Source organism: Aythya fuligula, chromosome 3, assembly GCF_009819795.1.
Source record: "Aythya fuligula isolate bAytFul2 chromosome 3, bAytFul2.pri, whole genome shotgun sequence".
NCBI classification, from domain to species: Eukaryota; Metazoa; Chordata; class Aves; order Anseriformes; family Anatidae; genus Aythya; species Aythya fuligula.
In genome coordinates, this window is record NC_045561.1 from 36,442,783 (window position 1) to 36,452,513 (window position 9,731).

Consider the following 9,731-nt stretch of genomic DNA (forward strand, 5'->3'; position numbering starts at 1 on the left):
TCCCGTCAGTGTTTGGACATGCACACACACGGGCCATCTTAGCAGCTGATCCCCTTGGGGAGGACAAGGAGAAAAAAGAGGCACAGGGACGGGCAGGCCACCCCTGAAGCCTCGGTGTTTTGCTCCCAGAGGTTTGCGGTGTAGTAGTCAGTGCAGCAGTTATTCTGCAAATGGCGAGCTCTGGTCTAGTGCTGTCAGTCTCCCGCCCACGGCTTACGAACACCTACATTCCCTTTAAAAATAAAATCGTAACAGCTCTGAATACAAATGTGCGAAAGCTTTACTATTTAAAGGGATCTTCTGTAGAAACTATGTCAAACGTAGCTCTTTCTAGAATGGCACCCAAGATGACTCTCTGCAGATGCTGATTTCTGCGGATGGACTACTCTTTAGGCAAAAGCAGCTCCGAAAATCAGGAAAGGACTGGAAACTGCGCAAGTTTCCAGCTGGAAACCTCAGCAGTTGTCTTGGATGATTGCAGCCTGGTGCCTGGAGAAGCCTCTGTGGGCAGCTGAGGATGGGGACAGTGCGGGCCTACAGCACGGGCAACACGCTGGGTCTGCTGTGCCCCCACAGAGGCTCAGACGTGCCCTTGACATTTCCTCCCGTGGCTGTGTACTGGCCAATTTGGGTTGGAGTGTGCACAGCTCTTGGCCTCCATGCCTTCCACTAAGGAATCATACAGTCATTAGGGTTGGAAATCCCTTCAAGATCATCTGGTCCAACCATCCCCCTACCACCAATGTCACCCACTAAACCATGTCCCTAAGCACCACGTCCAACCTTGCCTTGAACACCCCCAGGGATGGTGACCCCACCACCTCCCCGGGGAACCTATTCCAATGCCTGACTGCTCTTTATTGTATCTCACTGACAAAGGCTGCCCAGAGAGGCTGTGGAGACTCCCCCCTTGGAGAAGCCTCCTGGACGTGGTCCTGGGCAACCTGCTCTGGGTGGCCTCTGTGAGCAAGGGTTGGGCCAGGTGACCTCCAGAGGTCCTTCAGCCATCCTGCGATTCTGTATTTAAGGAGGAAAGCAGGACGTTGGAACAGGAGTGAATGCCTCAACACCTGATATCCCCTTTGCCAGGTAAGCTGATAGTACAAATTCACCCTGTCGTAAGGCATTAAATGTTTCTGCTCTGACTTGCGCCTGTTCCCAGCTGTTGTCAGCACAACCATTAGCTGCTTGCATCAAGACATTAAGCCAAGTCCTGGCTCCAGTGAGGTCAGTCATAAAACTCAAATTGATTTCAGTGGCACTAGAAATTAGTCTCCCAGACAGTGGTCAGGAGGGAGGAGTTGGAGGGCAGTTTGCTGTCACCTAATGGGATGAGTTTCACTTAAATCGCTCATTTGGGGTGGTACACTGAACTTCCGTGTGCGAGTGTGTGCACAGCACACAGGCATGGCAGTTATGCCACTAAGAGACCCGATGTTGATAGCTACTAAAAGCGATTTCCAAACTTTCTCATACATGCAGATGACTGTTTCAGGCCTGAGGGATGTGGACATCCTGGCTTCCGGCTCTATATGGCTGGCGGTGCCTCATCTATCTCGCACAGTTTAGTGCTGATACACTGTTTGTTTAATTACTCAACCAGAAAGAAGTATTAAATGGTGTTTCATAATTCCTTATTGCAATATGTGCCTTCCAGTAATTACCTCACGCGTTCTCTGATAGTGTAAGAAAAGCCCTCCCCTCCTTATCTCCTGCATGTACGACTACACACCTCTTTCAAACTGGATTTTGTTCTTTATCCTTTTTTTTTTTTTTTTCCTTCCAGTTGCATTTAGACTGCTATCAAGACAAATGTGCAAATCTCTGTGAATGCCCTTTGATGCATGTTTACATTTCCCCCTTGCTTTTACAAAAATGCACACGGACTACATTGTTTTGATTTCCCATTTGCTTTTCATTTCTCTGTAGTTTCCAACTGTGACCGCCTTTTTAATATATTGTTTTCAGCCTCCTTCCATCCTGCACACATATGAGGTGAGATGTACTTTCTTCCATCCTGGACCTAAATTTTAAATTAATCATTAACCTGAACTTTTTCCTCTGAGCTTGCGCAGGAGAATCTACAGCTCAGTCATGTCTGCTCTCCTGTGGTAAGACAAGGCTTAGGTTTGTTATAATCACTAGCAGTAAATACTGTATCCATTTTTAGAGAATTATCCAATCTGCTCCTATTTCCTGATCTTTCTTCTCATTCCTTTGTTATGATATGCATTCTGCCTCTTAATTGTTTCCATGTGAAATGGCCTCAGTCCGAGCAGTTGCAGCGAATAATGTCCACTTCAAAATGTCAGCTTTTGGTTTCAGCAGATAACCACGGTCTGGTTCCTCTCTGCATGCAGTAGTGCTCTTTAAGGACAAGCAACGTCTTCTGCAGTCTTGTTAAGTGAAAAACAGTAAAGAACAAACCTCACGGACAAAAGGCAGCTTAGCAAATGTCATTTCTACCCGTTGCCAGCAATCTTGATCCCATTTTTGATTTCTGCACAGCTGTAACATTTTCCTTGCCTTTCAGCATAGCTAAATAGTATTAGGAACTAACTTAGCATCCCTCACATGGACTGTGCTAAAATGTCATTTGTTAAATAAGCGGGGTGTCCCTATTATGTTTGCAGTGTCGAGGCTGCTTTGCTGAAAGCCCCTTCATCGCTGTGGAAAGCTCTGCTGGTTTTGCTGCATTTCCCCTGCTCGGTACAGGGCTGGATGCACTGAGCTGCGAGGTGTGAAGGAGCATTCTGGAGGAGAAGGAAGCTAAATATATTCTGCTACAAGATTTCTGCCATTCCTCTCGCCACCCCCAGATCCCAGAGACTACAATGGCTTATGCAGGGCTTTACATATGCAGCAAATGGTGGGGGAGGAAAATTCCCACAGATGAAGAGCTGCAGCCCAGTACCACCACCTCCACCTACAGCACACAGCCTGCAGTGGTGCTGGGGTGGGGTTTGAAGGAAAGCTCTCCAATCGTTGCTTCCACAGAGAGGTCCTACACGACTGCATTTAGGAAAGGATGCCTGGCTACAGGGAGACCCTTCCCTACAGCTTTGCTGTAGCCACCTGGACGAGGTGGGGAGGAGGGGATTTCCTCTTCGACCCCCTGTGCTTAGTGTTCCCTTTTCCTTAGCTCTAAGGGACTTGCTAGCCTGTGGGGGTTATTTTCTTTCCAGCCATCCTTTGGCCACCTTCCTATAAGCAGTCTGTGAGCTATCCATATGCCTACAGGAGCTGGGTGCTGTGGATGTTCACTGGGAGGCCAGGAGCCTGACGACATGCTCTCCATCTCTTATGAGCGCATTGCCTTGTTAGTGTTTAAGGAGCACAACTCCCTGTCAACGCAGAAGAGCAAACAAGAGTTTCCTCTCATTTGCCCCTGACTTCATGCTTACATAATCCCACTAATTTCATTTGCATGAGACCAGAAACAGATCCATAGTCTCTTGGTGGAGATGATTTTGCAGAGCTGTGATCCTAGCCAGAAGGGCGAGCAGGAGTCCACTTCCCATGCACAAACCTCCACGCCAGAAGCGGTGTGCGGGGTGGCTCTTTTCTGCCCACCCGAGGTTTTTAAGGACATTTGCGGGCCTTGTATGCAGCGGGATGGAGGCAGAGGAGGGCGACTGAGCTGCCCTCCCTCCTCTCCAAGTGGAAGCGGCCTCGCAGGCTGTTTTTATCTCCAGGTACACAAAAGGAAATTAAACAATTAGAACGGATAGTTCAGAGCTGTATGCTCCGAGGGGAAGAAATTACTATTGGTTTGACAGGTCCGTAAGTGAATTACTTATTTATGTAGCTCAATAGATTTAATATTAATCACAGATGAAAGACACAAGTTAAACATGCTTCGCAAACACGCGGGTTGACTCCTTATTTACCCACGAGTGGCTCGGGCTAGCCTTGCTGCCAGGACAGCCATGGACAGGCAAGGCCGGGATAGCGCAAGTGAAAAATGAATGAAAGCAAAAAAATAGCTCTTAAAAGTTTCAAATGTTGGAATTGCTCTAAGAGATAACACAAAAGAAGGATATAAAACCCACGGCTGGATGTCAATGTTTGCAAGCAATCATACATCTGAGCTTCAGCAGCTTTGGGCTACTCTGGGGCATCAGACAAGCGAAACACGTTGCCCTCCCAACCCGCTGAGTCTCCTATTCCTGTCCAAAGCTGGCACGGGTAAAAGCAATCAGCGCCTTCTCATTACTTGCCTGACACTTTGCCTTGATACCACTGAAAAAGTCTCCAGAATGTATAGGGGGAGTCAACTGAATTTTTTAAAGCATCACGCACACAATGTACATCAGGTGGAAAAACGCTCTTGGAATCTGCTATCCCATGGGTGAAACGGCTGAGGAGAAGAAAGCTCCTGTCAAAGGAAACCAAAAGAAAAGAGCTTTGGAGCAAATTTTAGGCATAGTAAACTCCCTCTGAAATGTGTCTGTGCCGTCATCTTCTTAAAGATCCTTGAAAATTGTATGTTTTTCATGCCTTATATCTTTAAAAGTATCCCACTCTTTTTTTTTTTTTTTTTTTTTTTTTCCTGGGCCTAGTCAATGTTGCCATCTAAGCAGCCAGAGGGTCTCTTCTAAGCAATGTGAAAAAAATGTGCTTGTAAAACTGTGCAAATACCTATTAAAAAAAGGATAAATAAAACTGCTGTGGTTACAAGTGCTGCATTTTGAGCTAGAACTGAATACTTATTTACATGAGAGAGCATGGTAGTTCTGGTCTACTGATAAATAATGTGCATTAAAGCCTACGCAGCTTACAGTCCACTGAATAAAAAGTGGATTTCATTTGAAAAAGAGATCAGTGGTGTAGTGCACTACTACTGGTTTTACGCAAAATAACTCATTTTGAGGCTTACTGAAAAAGTAGCTATTTTGGTAGTAATTTCTTTCTTTTGATTTTAAAACACGTTTAGGACTTCTCCTAAAGGACACAGTGAACTAATACTCAAAGAAGATTGCGGGTGAGCACTCACGGCACCCTACAGCAAAGTGGCAGCCCAGATGCAGATGGCCAGACCCTTCCCTTGGTCTTTGTGCTGTTCAGCTGGCAGATGGAGGCTCCAGCAGGTTTTTCGGCAGCTCTTTCTGTCTCCAGCAGGCCGTTTTGGTGGCCCTTTGGTGCCAAGGATGCCCACGGAGGCCAGCAAAGGCATCAGGGCGAACGGTCAGAGGAACGGGGACACAGCCTGCGCAGGATGGGGTTGTGATACTTGACTGCTCGAGCAGCTAGCACTAATTTGAGCGGCCCAAAGGTCACAACTATTTATGCAGATAAAAGGTCAGTGGCAAGCTGGCATGCGGCTGCGGGCTATCTTGGTACGCGCTGCGCCCCGAGTGCTGATGTCTGCTTCTGGTTCACAATTTGTCTTTACGCGCAGACTTTCGGGCCAAGCTCTGGCTGAAATAAAACGTGTCGGGGAAAGAAGTCTCTCCCGCGTGAGTTGATGCCGCTAGGAACCAGCTGCAGTTTTTGTGGCTCGGGTTCGTCTGTAGCTAAATCAAACCTTTGAATCATTATTTATAAAAGACAGCCAAATTCTGAACTGTTTGCTCAGTGTTTAGTCAGCTCTTGCACGGATAAACTCCTGTGAAAGCTATGCCTGATGGCAGATAAGGGAAAAACTGAATAAGATGCTCGGGGTGCGACCCAGTGAAAGGCAGCCCGCGGCAGGTCTGGGGGCTCCGGCAGCGGTGGGCTTCTGCCGCCACCAGTGTCTGGGCAGAAACCGCCCTGAAACTGCAGGACCTTACAACACGGGGCTAGGAGACATGGCCTGAATTGCCAGAGCAGGTTCAGGTTAGGTGAAACACCACCTATGTGGGTGAAAAAGGGAAGCAGATATACTGTGTTTAGCCTAGGTTCTGTACTATATTTGAAACTTTTACAGTCAGTAAGTATTAGTGCCACATCCTTTGCTGTCATTAGGAAACAAAATCATTTCCAACCTTTGGTTCCAGCAGTTGTCTGCCCGCCCGCACCAATTTTAAACAAAACCCCTTAATGTTCTGTTGTAAATCAGTCCTGTACGGCCTGGTCTCCAATACAACGTGTGCAAAATATTTGGTGACATTTCATTCCCTAAACAAAAGGTAATGGGAAAGCATCATTATATTGATTTGTTTTCCATCACAAACGTATTTGGCAGCATGCCCTAATTAAGGTTGTAGCAATAATTTTATTATAAGCACTGCTTTGACTCCCCCGGTAATTTTTTAATAGGAGTTAGCTATTATTCTGTTTTTGTTTGCTAGTTTAAAAAATAAAAATAAAAATGTTGGAATGAAAAACTCCCATGTAGAAAGCAACCCAAGCTGGCTGTCTTCAGACCTGGAAAAGCATGTCTTTTCTCTGGCCATCTCTTCCCATCAGAATGGACAATTTCCAAGTTCGTTCTTGACTGCCCCACACCCAGGGAAGCTTAAGCAGTGGCTTGAGCACCACTTGCTGGGATGCATTTTGTCAAGCTCATTATTTTCATATCCTTTCTTTACTCCGTGTTGCGTGGGGTCAGCTGTAGGCAAACTGAAAGAGACCCATAAGAGTGGTGTAGTCTGATTGCTGAAAAAGCATTTTTTATGTGTGTTTTCCCACTGAAAATGACAAAATTCCAACCACTGCGTATTTGCCAGTACTTTGTCAGTTATGTTCATCAAACCAAAGAATCTCCATGGGAGAGGAAAGTTCAGCTTGGTGTCCATAGACACCCTGCACGCAGCGTAAGTGGCTCACAGCTGGCACAGTGCAGCAGTGCACTTGGTGCCTGTGCCGGGCTTCCCACGGATGAAGTGCTCTGGCCCACCAGTGGGAGTGCAGATGACTCTTGAAGACTTTCTCTTTCGCTCAGATCTCTTCAAAGGAAAGAAAAATAAGCCTTCGCAGAAACTGGAGAAATTGGAACGCATTCTGCCACTTCCTGGATTTCGTGCTACGTCTTGTGTTATTATTTTCAGTCCCTGAAAAACAGAACTGTCCTGTAGGTAATGACTGGGATTTCTAATTAGCACATCTCTATTACCTTGGAGCAAATACATTTTCTATGCTTCCCCTCGTATTATGGTATTTTAGAAAATGAAACAGAAAAAAAAGCAAGATCTATCTCATAATGAGTGCTGAGGGCCATCAGTTCCTGTATTTCAAGAACATGGGCTAGAAAGGGGATTGTCTACTGCCTCTGCCCAGGCTGCCTTCCCACTTTCTGCATCTCCAAGGAGAGACTGCATTCCAGAAGTTTTCCTCATAGGAGTCCAGAAGATACTGTAGGCTGATGGGCAGTGTTCCACCAGAAATCCTCATAAAATGGAAGCAGCTGTTTATCTGTTTCACAGAGAGAGAGAGGGAAAGAGAGACTGTGAGGCTCACCAGCTTTCTACCCTTTCTCCTAGCCTAAAGCCTATGACTAGATCTCACACTGACCTCCAGCATCCCTCAGTTTTGTGTGAGTGCGCCCACATACATTTTTGGACTCTCCTGTCTTGTTTCCTTTCAGTGCTTGGTTACAGTCCAGTTAAAGACTCAGCTGTAGGTCACCTAAATCAGCTTTAAGATGACATCCAGCCTCGAGTTGGGAGCCATGTAATTCCAACAGCAGAGCTCTGTATCCGCTAACTGCAAAACTGAATGGCTTCTCGAGGGGCTCTGATGGCTCATGTTAAAGCACCACGCTGCTAGAGCTGCCTTGCTATCTATATCTGAGTCGCTTAAACGCTAATTCGGATATGTCTGCATTGCCTTCAGCATTGACACTGCTATACAACATAATATTCTGAATGCATTTGACACATTCCCTTCTCTTTGGGACTCAGAACATCTGGAGATTAAAGGTAGTGCTCTAATCTATGCACGTCCTACTGAAACTGAGGTGTTGGGAGGCATCCCTGGCCCTGTTCCCCTATAATATGTTTGTATCAGAGGCGGTGGCTTCCATTTAATGCTGTCAACAGACCTGTATTTTTTCCTAACAGCTACTACCGTCCAGGTGAGGTGCGGCTAGCTGGATAAGCAGGCACCCCAGTTCCTGCAAATTCTCTGCACTCTGGGTTGTTGGATCAATATTTGCTGTCAGGGTACCATGAAGAAGGACTTCTCATTCAACACCTTGAAATTTTGAACACAGCACGGAAGTTCTTCCTTGCTGAGGGCTGGACGGGCCTTCCAAGCACATCTGAGTGGCTAAATATCGATTTGCTCCTTAGTTTCATCCCTGCGGCACTGGCTGTGTGATTTAAAGTTGGGACTGGAGATGAGGCCCTTTCTCAGGGTGGCAGGTTCTCTGCTACAAACAAAACTGAAATAAAATTGGACCTGCTACACAAAATCAGCCATACGCTATTTTCCCTCTATGTGCAGCAGGTAGATAAATGCTAAGTTTAAATACCCGCTACCAGCGGAGAACCTTCTTCTTCTTACCCGAGAAATTCACTTTTAAAAATTGCAATTAATTTCTAATTAGGTTGTTCAACTTATTACTATGGTCTACATAGAAATGACATAGCAGAATTTGAGGAGGCAGCTCTAGCGTTTTATACCATTGCACAGTGCTCTGTGTACATCAATCCACGGAGTCCATTAAAGCGTCATTAAAACTAGAGAATAAATTGAGTTTACACAGTATTAAATATGCTACATAAAGTACCCGTGAACGTTGCTGGCACATACAGCTCACCTAGTCTCCTACCTCAAATTGCTTTTGTAATTTGTTGCTCCGATCCTGGAACTGGACTTACATAAGGCAGTATTTCTGCGTGGATAAAAAATAAAAAATAATGCAGAGCACACACAAACATTGACAAATCTATTAGATTACATACCAGAGCGAGAAATTATCACACTAACAAGTCCCACTACACCGGGCCATTGTGACAGCCGGCTGCGTGGCTGCTGTGCCGGAGGTGTCCACCCGGCAGCCTGCAGCTGTACCGAGCCTCCCGTGGCACACGCGGACCCACGGGGTGCCAGCCCGGCTGCTGTGCTGCAGCTCTGCGAGGAAGGGCAGCGGCTCCAGGAGCTGGGAAGCTGCAGCTTTACCTGCCCGTGGCTGCTGCTGGGCGGAGGGGTGACCTCTCCTCTCTGCCCCTCCTGGCAGCGGGGCGTTCGCTTTCACGCGCGGCGGCTGTTGGCGAAATTCCCTGCGAGTGTAATTGCAAGTGAACTTCATCGCTGATCTCTGCAACAGATGGAGTCGGGGTGGGGGTGGCGATGAAACCCACAGGAAATGGGTGCTGCTGAGGGAAAATGCAGATGGAAAACAGGAGACACAGAAGAACAGGGAAAGGGGAGAGAAATAGATCGGGGAACCAGAGGGCACGGGAAACATACGGCAGAAAGAGGATTATCTTCATGACTTCCTCAACCTTTAAAGGAAACTGAATATAACTGAATACTATGAATAATTTAATGCATTACAGATATCCAATAGTTTAAAGGACACATACAGAAAAAAAAATATGCTATGGTGGCCAGGATCTCCGGAACGTGAAACACTTGCATTCAAGTCCTGGCTCCACTGCAGACCCTCAGGCTGCAATTAAAGAGCCTGCATTTTGTTTAAGCCCCAGGCCTAAGGTTTCCTATAGCCTCAGTGCTCTTGAGATGGCCAGCAGCAGACTGCAGGAGCAGGACTCGGACAAGACAATGTCTCAAACAGCCCTTCCACAGTCATTTGGGCAATTTTTGGGGGGTCCATTGTACCATTTGGTCCATTTGGGGGT

At 46.6% G+C, this 9,731-nt stretch overlaps 1 long non-coding RNA gene across 1 annotated transcript; it reads right to left on the reverse strand.

Moving 5' to 3' along the window:
- Positions 1–5,788: 5,788 nt before the first annotated feature.
- LOC116487821 lies at positions 5,789–9,292 on the reverse strand. The gene is made up of 3 exons (XR_004253110.1): positions 9,049–9,292; positions 8,699–8,761; positions 5,789–7,338 (listed from the first exon to the last, which is right to left on the reverse strand). It is a non-coding gene; the product is annotated as an uncharacterized LOC116487821 (long non-coding RNA).
- Between the last annotated feature and the right edge of the window lie 439 nt (positions 9,293–9,731).